The sequence below is a fragment of the Ambystoma mexicanum genome, chromosome 7p, assembly GCF_040938575.1.
Source record: "Ambystoma mexicanum isolate Mex_15411 chromosome 7p, UKY_AmexF1_1, whole genome shotgun sequence".
NCBI lineage: Eukaryota > Metazoa > Chordata > Amphibia > Caudata > Ambystomatidae > Ambystoma > Ambystoma mexicanum.
Window position 1 is genome coordinate 380,979,836 of NC_090939.1, and position 12,564 is coordinate 380,992,399.

Here is a 12,564-nt window from a genome sequence, read left to right on the forward strand (position 1 = left end):
CTGAATTTGCCGGCCCGGACATTAGGGTGCCGGTAAGCTCACTGGCACACTTGTTTCTGGACCAGCAAACTACGGCTTTGCATGCCGGAGCCGCTGTGCCCGACAGGTCTGACCCTGCCGGGCACAGCGGTCATGGTAGGCAAAGCCGTCATGTAAGCACCGGCACCATTAACAACGGTGCTGGTGCTTCCGTGTCCCCACTCCCATAGAGTCCTGTTGGACTCTATGGGAATAGGGATTAACAAAATTACTGGCGCCTGACTTCCCGGCCGCTGGACTTGGCACCGGGAAGTTAGGCACTGGTAATTTTTTACGGGTCTGGCGGCTACCCGCCGGTAGCACTGGCAGGGTTACTGCCGGACCCGTAATGAGTACCAATGTCCAAGAGGGACCTCTTGTGAGTCACAGATAAAGCCTAGGTCTGGGAGAGACATATTGTGAACCAAAAAGAAACCCAACGTTTGGGAGAGACCTGCTGTGAACCCCAAAGACCCATCACTAGATAAGCCTATGAGTGATGTTTGACAGGATGAGGAATGACCTGAAGAGGAGAGAACTGTGAGCCTGAACACTGAGAGAGGCCTTGAGAAGCCATGTGAATGCGGAGAGGCCTAAAGGCAAGTCAAGACTGTAGAAACTGCTACAAGATCCTTCCCAGAGGATTCATTCTGTTTTGTTATGTCAGAATAGGGTTGGACCTTTAAAGACTGTTTGTGAACTTTTGATTTGGGACAAAACATTGGAACATTGGTGTTGCTATAGTATGGTAGGTCAGAGGCTAAAAGACTTGTTAAGACTAGGTATTACAACGTTAATTTTGCCATCCATCAAGTAAATTTATTTTCTAGGCTAGGGCTTCTCTATGAATGACTAGGTCTTATAAGAATACTTTAAGAATGTTATGATTTGAGCTTAAACCAACTATGCAGTGAGGCACCCCTACGAAAACCCTACTTTGTGTGGATCCGCCTTGTACACTGCTTGCTGTATGACAATCCTCACTGTTTATAGTTCATCCACTAGAACCTAAGTGTGTTTATCCAATACATCATTCTGAAAGAACATACTAATAAAAGCCATTCTATTGAACCGCTCAATGTCAGACGTTTTACGTGTGTCGTTGCTCTTGCTCTCCAGAGTGTAGTGTGTATCAGAAGGCTGAATTTGAGCGTGTTAGTGAGGCGAGCAGCTAGACATCTCATTGGGTAGACCAACATGAAACAACACATGGCGAATGATAACCTGGAAAAGAAAGACTTGCATAAGGCATGAAAGCCATCACAAATTATGCAAAGTTATAGAAACATTTGAAAATATCCCTACAGCCTGGTGTCCTCCCCATGCTCCTATCACTGGACTCTTGCAGACAGGTCCCATTTCACTGTATCTCATTGCCATTGTCAGAGCATCTGTGTCGCTCTCTCACTATCTGTCAATATCTCTCTGGCATTCAAAGGGATACATGTTACCCTATGAGTGGAAGGGATCTGGGAATTGACTGATGAGCGAAGGGGGCACTCTCGAGACACCCTCATTACCATAAGCTACACACTAAAGGTTATGAGAGGCAGGCAAGAACCTTTGATTCGGAGAAATAGTTGCTTGAGATGATATGACCGCACACACCCATTAGATACTTTAGTATGTAGGTTGCAGGCCGAGTGTCTTCTCAAACCTCACTCTAACTTACTCCAGTTCTGTGTGCAGAGGCCAGCTGAGACAGTTACCCGCCAGGGCATTGGACAGCGTTTGTCAGGCGTTCGACAGGAGGTCTGGGCAGGGGCCAGCATCCCATGTAATTTCTCCCCAAAGTTTACCCAGTGTCTCCCACCAGCCTCAAACTCCTCTTGCACAGTGCACCCAGCCCCATGCCAAAATTATATTGTACCAATGTGCACCTACCAACTTCTCAGCTGGTTTTGCTGGTGTTCATATATTTTTGTTTTAGATTGTTGCTGAAACCCTGCTGGGTCTTGTTCGTGGTAATATGAGGAGCAGGACTAATACAAGGTAGAATCTGGATTACTCAAACTCCCCCTTTCCTCATGAAGCTGAGTGCACCATTCCTTAACCTAAAAGACTGCAATGGCTGCCTGCAGGAAGGTGAAGGAAAGCATGGTGGCATAGAAAGAGAGGGGTTGGTGGCTGGACGATAGGCTAGGCAATCCAGTACAGCATCTGTCATGTATTAAACCCTTTTCTGCTTTGCCCTTTTCCTTTCTTCTGTTGACATTTTTAGTTTGGGCTATTAGGTTGCACTTACACCACCTATACGGCAAAACTATTACATTAGAGTACAGATAGGGGCAACTGGCATATGAGGAGGGACACGTAGCATGTAGGTGTTCTTGGTTATTTGTCCACACTTCGATTGACCGTGGACATGCTAATCCTGACAGCCATTGCCACCCAGTTCCTGCCCCCCCACCCTAAACACCACCTCATGGGAACTCTTTGAGCTTGCTTTAATCAAGACTTACCATCAAACCTTGCGCTCAAAGTGCCTGCCATTGTTTTTTTAAGCTAGGTCCCTGTTGCCCCCAAGACACAGTAATGCCTCATGAGGGGTCACTCTGTTGGATGTTAGTCTGTAGAACTACACCGGCCAAGATGCCATTCAATACACACTCGCAGCCAGAGCCACAGCAAGAACATTGTGAACACCATACATTCCTCAAAGCTTCACTGTTTGTTAATACAGAGAATTATTACCTGAGTTTTACCTGAATGAAAACAATCAGCATAAGGCATGCCTGCTTCATGCTGCACCACTTTCAGAGCTGGTTGTGCCACGACAGAGCGGTATGACCACAAGACACTGTGAATCCACCTGCTGCTTAGAAAGAGATTCCAACTCCCTCAGGGTCAGTCGCTTTTCCAAGCAACGAGTTGGTGGTAGATCTCTTTCTTCACCTGGGGCGCCCTCTGGAACAGTCTCCCTGCCTCCCTGAAACTTGAGGAGAACCATCTCTGGTTCCCAGAAACACCTCAAAACCTTCCTCTTTGCTTCTGCTTTCTCTCCTCCTCTCCCCTGCTGAATTCCTGGCTGAACTGTACTGATTACCTGGCCACCCTCTGATCTCGGGCCCAGGTCCCCTCCCCCACCAGTTACATACCTGCACTCCCTCCCTGGCAACCCCTGCACTTGGGGACTATTTTCTGTATCCCTACAGTCCCCCACCAGCATTTGACACCTGATGTATGCACTTACCCTTGCACTTGCCACCAGCTAGCCCTATTTCACATATTGTTTTTATATATTCTATTATCCCATGTACTGCGCTGTCCCCAGCCCCTCCCATTCCGCACTTTCCCTCTTCCCTCTTCCCCTGCACTTGCGCGATCTGAATGACACTTGGCCTTGAAACACTTGTGTAAAGGTGCGTTATAAATTCCATACCATATCATATGTCAAATTGTGGGGATGACAAAACCTTGGATCAGTGTGGCGCTGGTTGGATATGTTAGTCCAAAGATCACTGTTGTGTGAATTAATTAATTATATGGTCCAGTCAAGCCTCTGTCATTAGCTTGGTTATTTATTTCTTAGTTTAATTAGCACCAAAGAAAACATCATAGTAGAAATTAATGACAAATTTTGACATGGTGAATCGCTACACAGCCGACGCGCGTTTCGACCTATGTCTTTTTCAAGTCTGTGATTTGTGAGTTGGTTATATGGTGATGTGATGCACACAGTGAGGTGACATTGTGAGGTCCAATGTTTTTGTTGACATTTATATTCCATCCAACATGCATACATTAATAGACAGTTACAGTCATGGTCATGGAAAATGAAGACACATTGTAGCAAGGATTGGTAGTGAACAAATCAGTGATCGTGAGTGGTGGTGACAAAGTGGATCAAGGAGCAGAGAAATAATATGCCAATAGTAAATTGCATTTGAGCATAATAAATGACAGTTGTTAGAATTTGAGGCATCGTAGTAGATGATGTACCAAGGGAGAGGAAAGAGAAACAGATAATAGTTGAGTAGGATGGCCCAAAGAGTTGGTATGGTAACAAAAGGGAAAGGGTCTGCAAGTCTTACCCAATTGAGTTAGGGGTTGGGCTCCGAGGTGTTGTAGACTGGTCCTCCCAGGTAAGTGCGCCAGGGGGGCTGATTAGCCGTGTATCTGAAAGGTAGATAGAGAAGGTTCTAGACATGGAAGTAACCCATGGGTGACTGACAGCCAAGCGATTTATATAGTGTGCCCGTGTTGGGCCTATAGATGTGTTGGCGAAAATTATGCAAGAACTGGTAAGTAATGGTTGGGTGGGGTGGAGGAATTGGTTGTGAAAATAAACCCAAGTGGTGTGTGGGTGGTAGATAGCGAGTGGTGAGGTCGGGTGACCTAGGAGTGGGAGGATAGTGAGCCACCCAGGTGTTTAAGGGTGGGTCCCAATTGGGCCTGGCCAGTTCCAGCGGGGGAGCGAGGTGACGGCGGGTGAGCTGGTAAGGGTGTGTAGCCATGGTGCTGAGGTGGGCCGGGATCAGCGTGTGTTAGAGTCTGGAGCACTCAAGAGAAGTCATCTTCTGAGTAAAGAGACTGGCATGCTTAGATTATGGAGATTAGACGGTGCACAAAGGGAATTAAGGCGAGGGGACATTGCCCGGCATATGCCTGTAATTAGAGCATTGGAGGGAAGGCACAGGTTAGTGAGAACAGGCATGTTGGGAGTTGCGTGCACGGAGAGTTGGGTAGATAACTCATGGCGAGCGCATCAAGGCGCAGGGGGAATCGAACGGGAGAGATTGCCCGGCATTGCGATGTGAGTTGGATTGCAGCAAGCTGCAGCTGCGGTTCATCAGGGTTTCCGGTGATTAGTTGATAAAGAAAAAACCTGCCGTGAAGTCACCCCGTGTTCGTTCCGAGTGCTGGCAGTCCTGAATGTGGCCGAAGGGACGTGCTGCTAGGAGGCGTCTGTTAAGAAGCTTACCGCTAGCCGGGTTCGGCGAGTGGTCTTGCGCGAGTGATCTCATGGGAGCCATGCGTCGGAGAAGGCACGGCTTCCTGGAAATATAGAAGCACCCATCGGATTGGGTGATTGTACGAGCAATTTGATTGGTCTCGCCGAACCAACCCGCGGGTTGGGTGTTAACAGGGGTGGCGTCATGGCGGTGAAACCGTGCTATACCTATGGTATGAGACCGGACCGATCCAGCTGATATAGACGAACTAGTCAATTGTAATTGGGTGACAATTGATGTATATTAACAACTGTATTTAGCGGCGCGGTGGGTACCGACATCAAGGTGGAAGTGTCCCTGATAATTGTCGGGGTTCGACCATAGGGGTGCAGTCAATTTAGGGGGGTTGGGCGAGGGGATGTCTGATAAACCCCTTGGCTGTGGGCAAGGTGGGTAGGGTATAATGACCCATGGAAGGGGTGGAGACCCTGGTGATTAGGGGGCAAAGGTGCCAGATGGTATGTAGGATGACAGGTGTTAATCACTTGGAATTGTCCCTGATAATTGTCGGGGTTCGACTATAGGGGTACAGTCAACTTGGGGGGGTTTGGGTGAGGGGATGTCAGATATGCCCCTTGGCTGTGGGTAGGGTAGAATGACCCATGGCAGGGGTAGAGACCCTGGTGATTCGGGGGCAAAGTTGGGGGGGAGCCCGAGAGCCCCAAATGGTAAAGCAGATTCAGGCAGACACAACGCGGTTGTGTTGGAAAAAGCTGCAGTTTTTCTTTCCGAGTTTCTCAGGCTCCTCCGAGCCTGGAAGCCGACGCATGAGATCACTCGCGCAAGACCACTCGCGGAACCCGGCTAGCGGTAAGCTTCTTAACAGACGCCTCCTAGCAGCACGTCTCCTCGGCCACATTCCGGACTGCCAGCACCCGGAACGAACACGAGGTGACTTCACGGCAGATTTTTTCTTGATCAACTAATCACGGGAAACCCTGATGAACCGCATCTGCACCTTGCTGCAATCCAACTCACATCGCAATGCCGGGCAATTTCTCCCGTTCAATTTCCCCTGCCCTGCGCCTTGATGTGCTCGCCCTGAGTTATCTACCCAACTCTCCGTGCACGCCACTCCCAACATGCCTGTTCTCACTAACCTGCGCCTTCCCTCCAGTGCTCTAACTACAGACACATGCCGGGCAATGTCCCCTCGCCTTAATTCCCTTTGTGCACCATCTAATCTCCATAATCTAAGCATGCCAGTCTCTTTACTCAGGAGATGACTTCTCTTGAGTGCTCCAGGACTCTAACATGCGCTGATCCCGGCCCACCTCAGCACCATGGCTACACGCCCTTACCAGCACACCCGCCGCCACCTCGCTCCCCCGCTGGAACTGGCCAGTCCCAATTGCGGCCCCCCCTTAAATGCCTGGGTGACTCACTATCCTCCCACTCCTAGGTCACCCGACCTCACCACTCTCTATCTACCACCCCACACCACTTGGGTTTATTTTCACAACCAATTCCTCCACCCCACCCAACCATTACTTACCAGTTCTTGCATCATTTTCGCCAACTCATCTATAGGCCCAACACGGGCACACTATATAAATGGCTTGGCTGTCAGTCACCCATGGGTTACTTCCATGTCTAGAACCTTCTCTATCTACCTTTCAGATACATGGCTAATCAGCCCCCCTGGCGCCCTTACCTGGGAGGACCAGTCTTCAACACCTCGGAGCCCAACCCGTAACTCAATTGGGTAAGACTTGCAGACCCTTTCCCTTTTGTTACCATACCAACTCTTTGGGCCCTCCTACTCAACTAACTATTATCTGTTTCTCTTTCCTCTCCCTTGGTACATTATCTACTACGATGCCTCAAATTCTAACAACTGTCATTTATTATGCTCAAATGCAATTTACTATTGGCATATTATTTCTCTGCTCCTTGATCCACTTTGTCACCACCACTCACGATCACTGATTTGTTCACTACCAATCCTTGCTACATCGTGTCTTCATATTCCATTTATAGACTGTAACTGTCTATTAATGTATGCATATTGCATGGAATATAAATGTCAACAAAAACATTGGCCCTCACAATGTCACCTCACTGTGTGCATCACATCACCATATAACCAACTCACAAATCACAGCCTTGAAAAAGACTTAGGTCGAAACGCGCGTCGGCTGTGTAGCGATTCACCATGTCAAAATTTGTCATTCATTTCTACTATGATGTTTTCTTTGGTGCTAATTAAACCAAGAAATAAATAACCAAGCTAATGACAAAGACTTGACTGGACCATATAATTAATTAATTCACACAACAGTGATCTTTGGACTAACATATCCAACCAGCGCCCCACTGATCCAAGGTTTTGTCATCCCCACAATTTGTCTAAAGTAATTGGTATGTAAGAAGATTCAATTCAACACTACAGCTAAGTCAATGCCTAGTCTGGGATACTGAATGGAAACCCTTATTGATATATCTTTATGTCCAGTTCATGAGTTCTGGATGACTACCCCTATATAACACCCCTCTCTTAGAATCCCCCTGACCCCACTGAGCCAAGAAGTAGTTCTGTTTTGCAAGTTTAAAAGGTTTATTTGAGAATTTAAACAATATATATATATATATATCACACTTTATAATAAATTAATATCTGATAGTACACTTAGACATATGATGTTGATCAACAATGGGTAATCTGGCACTAGCACACTTCTTTACAATAAATGAGGAGTTAGTATAGGATGGATAAAGTAGCAAAACTACTTTTATGATTTCAAGGGAAAAGCAATGAGGAATAAAATGCAGTACAGAAATACTTGATATGATTTTAGCAAAAGATAAAATTATCACTTTTTCTCTGGCAATTCACCCCCCTCCCCTATGCAATGTAAGAAATGGAAGGAGTTGGAAGTAACACACACAGTTCTTAGGAATGCAATCAAATATAATTCAGTTCACCCCAGCAAGCTTAGACCACAGATAGAAGTTTGAAACACAGGCCCAAAATGCTTTTAAAAGGTGATGGCAATGAAGTGAGAAATATGCTGAAAATGGTTTTAATTCCCTTTAGGAGGTTCAGGGGGAGTGGTAGCTACTTGGGATAAGTTCAGGCTCACTTTAGCAATGATTCAGAGATGGTGATTAAGAGGCAAACGAATTTTTAGCAAGGAAAGAAATGACTGCTGATGGTTACACGTGGCTGGATTTTTAACCAAATCGCAAATCGCGGTAAAATTTGTGAGTGCGCGAATCGTGATTGCGGATAAAGTATAAAGAGTAGGAAGTCATTTCCAGGCGTGTTGGAAAGCGTAGATTCTAAGCTTTCAGAGGAAAGTTAAACCAGGTTCGTAGTCTGAACGGTTCCAGAGATACGGACGATTAAATAAAGGTAGTTTTTCGGATTTAAAGTAAACTCAAAATGACAAGTGACAGCTATGCAGCTGCAGAATTGACAAGTGACAGGGGTGCAGCTTCACAAAATGACAAGTGACAACTTCTAGGAGGCAGTTCTGGTTAGATTAAAATAGTTTGGATTAGATTATTTTAAACTAAGAGTTTATTTCTGTCACAATTTGACCTAAGTACTCACAATATATTTTGGAAGGACTGGACCTCGTCACAGATCTGATCAATCAAGCTAGCGGCACTTCACAGCGATCTGGTCTCTGGGTCTGCGGTTCTGCTCGGTCTGGTCTGGCATTGGTCTGGTCTGTCCGGATACAGCGGTCTCTGCACGGCTCCTGGATCTCTGCACTGGTCCTGGCAAAAGTTCTTGGCAAGGGATTTAAGCAGCTCGCAATGCAGTAGCTTGCAATGATTTGAGGCCTGCTGCAGAGAACTCAGCTTGTGGTTTTAGGCCTCTGATTTAGGTTCTAAAGTATAAGTTCTAGGTTCTGGAGTATGTAGCTGGAGTCAGTCTGGAACTGGTATCTTCTGGATGTTGTGTGGTCCGGCAAAACGCTCCGCAGCAACTGGATTTGAATGTCTCTACCTGTCCCAGCAGTCTCTTTTTATGTGTTTTGGAAATGGGTGTGTGCCTGGGCCTAGCTAAGCCTGCCCCTCTCTACTTGTCATTGGCCCAATTCTCCCCTCTCCCATGATTGGGGGAAGGAAATGTGAGTCAGAGTGATGCTGTAGGTTTTATGGGTCAGAGGATCCTCCCCTGGTCAGTTTGCCCACAAATCTATATTTGATTCAAATACATATTGCACAGATACACAGTTGTTTAGAATTACATGCACCCATCACATATCACATGAGGTATACTCTGTTCAAACTCTGCTCTTCCTGGGGGCTTGCATTCAGACATGGCAACATTTTGTGCTTTTTAACTGGTTTTGCAATATCGGACACTTACCCAAAATTACACACATGTGCGCAAGGAGTATGGACATTAATTGATGAAGTGTCAGATTTTTAACATGCAGACATTTGGAGTGACAACCTCTTTTCTGCTCGTAACCCCCCAGATCATACCACTGGGTCCTAAAACCTCTTAAAATGTGGGCAGAAAAATCACAAGAATTATGGTATCATTTAGATAATTTTGACAAGTCCGCAACATGAGTTATACATCTTTCTTAAAATCATATTCTGGCCAACAGGGGTGTGTCTTCCCAGGTCGCATGGCTGAGAAACCAGTTTGCCCACTTTCTTTAAGCTCAGCCTGTCCTCAGAGGGGGCTACCCCTCCCCGTTTCTGCCAAAAGGAAGCCACTTTTACGACGCCCCCAATATAACATTTGCCTGAGTCCAGGACAGGCCTTTGTTCAACTCCCTGTAGCTGCTCCACCCCTAATCTAATCAGAGAGGTGACAACTCCTTTTGGCAAGGGGAAGAGTGGCTGAGCAGGTTTTAACTCCTGTGGGGGTAGATGTCAGGCAGAATTGGAATCTCCTTAAGCCAGTTTTTAGCTACATGTCATTTTTTTGTTCCCAGTTTAAATCACTTACAATTTTTACATACACATTAAATAATTACTTCCTTCAAGTCATTTCAGAATATAGATTTACATTGTATACACCTCTTAGCAAGTCTTTCCTTGGTCTGGTTTTGTTTCATTTGTTCAGTTTTACACAAAAGTCTGGTGGTTTTAAAACGCCGGCTTTCTGATAATGGTCAGTACTGGTAATGCAACCATTTCTGGGATTTAAGAAAATGAATTCCCTACAGTTCTGGGTTGCTTTTGGCAATCAGCATTGCCATTCCCAATGGTTTCAGGCTACTGTGTGGGTAGCCCAATGGTGGTTTTAGGCAGTGCCCTCCTGTGCTCACAACATAGGCAAAAATGGGTGGCAGCCTATTCTTCATGCATTTCCCTGTGCATTTTCTGGGAAGTTCTGGCCATCATGATGTTTTCCATGCCAGTACTGCACAGTTTTCCTATTCTGGTGTAAATGTGGGCTTTTTGGCCATCTTGGATTTTCTAAGCCCACAGCACCAAATGTTGCAGCATGATAGCTCAAACGTGGGTCAGGACACCCAACAAAGCCCCCCACGCGACTGCACTTTGAATTTGAGTCGATGGGGAGTCGGGTGCACAGAAGGTTTTGACCCACGCACTGGTATATCCGCATAATCTTCTTCCAATTCTGCAAATGGCACAGTTCAGCATCTTTTCCTCCATCCGGTACTGATCGATCGGTTCTCCTCGCCGGTCCTGATGGGAATATTGGGCGGTACCCCGGGCCCCTTGGGTCTCTGCTCCCGGTCTCCGGATCGTCCTCCTTGGCCAGTCACCAGGTTTTCTTTCTCCTAGGACGACAAAGGAAAAGCGGCAATACCTATTCATGGACATTTCTCCCCCACCATTGATATAGTGGGGTGGCATATATACTTTAGAACTCAACCAATATGAACATGCACATTTTTTTAAATTAAGCGACAGGAACACATAAACTTGAGAAACACAGAATTTGATAGGCTATATGTAGGATATTTTAGGGTTGGAATTGAATTACTTTGGAGCGGTACCCTCTGGGATTACAGAGGACTCCTCCAGTTACTGCAAAGTGTGCCTGGGATGGCAACACTTCAACTGGTTTATGTGGACCAACTTGTCTTCCCCCTCTGCCAAACCGCCTTTGGGGATGCGGATCTTGTAGGTCACAGGGGAGATCTTGTCTATAATCTCAAAGGGTCCCTTCCATGTAGGCAAGAAATTTCGCTGTTTGGCCTGGTTCCTTTGGAAATTGTATAGATAGGCCCGATCACACACCTTATATTCCTTTTGGGTAGTTTTTAAATCATAGTGGGTCTTCATGCTCTCGGCTGATCTTTCTAGATTCTGCTGAGCATAGGCAAAAGCATGCTGAAGGGGTTTCCTTAAATTCTCCACATACTCATGAGTTGTGGAGGCATTTATCAACGTTTGCTCTTGGGTTCTGTAGAGCAAATGCTGGGGAAGCACCATCTTGCGTCCAGTCATCAACTCAAATGGTGACATTTTGGTTGCAGATGAAGGGGTAGATCTGATGGTCATTAGGACCAGAGGTAATCGGATATCCCAACTTGGCCCAGAATCTGCCACAAACTTCTTTAATATGCTCACAATGGTTTGGTTATATCTCTCTACTGCCCCAGAAGAAGCTGGCCGGTAAGCAATATGTAACTTCCTTTTGACCCCCAGTATCTCCCACATCTTTGTCATTACTTCACTGGTGAAGTGGCTACCCCTGCCTGACTCAATCCTTTGAGGTAGACCAAAACGGGAAAAGATGTGGTTAATCATCAGGGCAGCTGCTGTTTCTGCCTTGCAGTTTGGGGCTGGGAGACATTCCACCCACTTGGTAAACAAGCATGTAACGGTCAACATGTACTTGTTTCCTCTAGACGAGCGGATTACAGGGCCTACAAAGTCGATTTGCAAATCTGACCATGGCAGTGTCATCCCCCACTTTTGGAGGGGTGCACGGTGCATGAGGGATGATGGCTGAAATTGTGCACACACAAGACACCCCTTCAAGTATTGGTCGAGGTCCTGCCCCATGTGTGGCCAGTATGCAACCTCTCGTAAGATTTCCAGTGTTGTGTGAAACCCCCTGTGACCGGCGGTGGCCGCATCATGGGCGTGACTTAACATCAGGCTTAGGAATGAGGTAGGAACCACCCACTGATCATGGCCAGATTGGGATTTCCTTACCAACAAACCGTATTGGATTCGGAACATTTTTTGGACATTTCATCAACACTCTTAGGTCCTCTTTCCCAATGTAATCGGTATCCGTCAGGGGAAATTTCTCAGGGTCCTCAAGGTGTTGGTAAAACTTACCAATAATTGGATCCCCCTTCTGAGCTGTAATTAAATCAGCATCAGGGGTCTCCTTACTCCATTGTGCAGTTGAAAGATCATTGTGAGCCTTTGTCTGGGACCTAGTGATAGCAGTGACCTGGATTTCCCCCAACAGGGACTCTATTTTGATTAGATCCCCTTGGATGGCCCCGGTTTTGGCCAGCTGATCAGCTAAGTCATTTCCAGTTTTGTCTGGTCCCTCTACTTTGGAATGACCCTTGATCTTTTTCCAGTAAATGGTCATCCCATTCGATGTGACCAGATCATCAATGTTTTGGATTAACTTCCCATGTTTCAAGGGTTTGTTATTAGCAAATAACATGCCCGTTCGTAC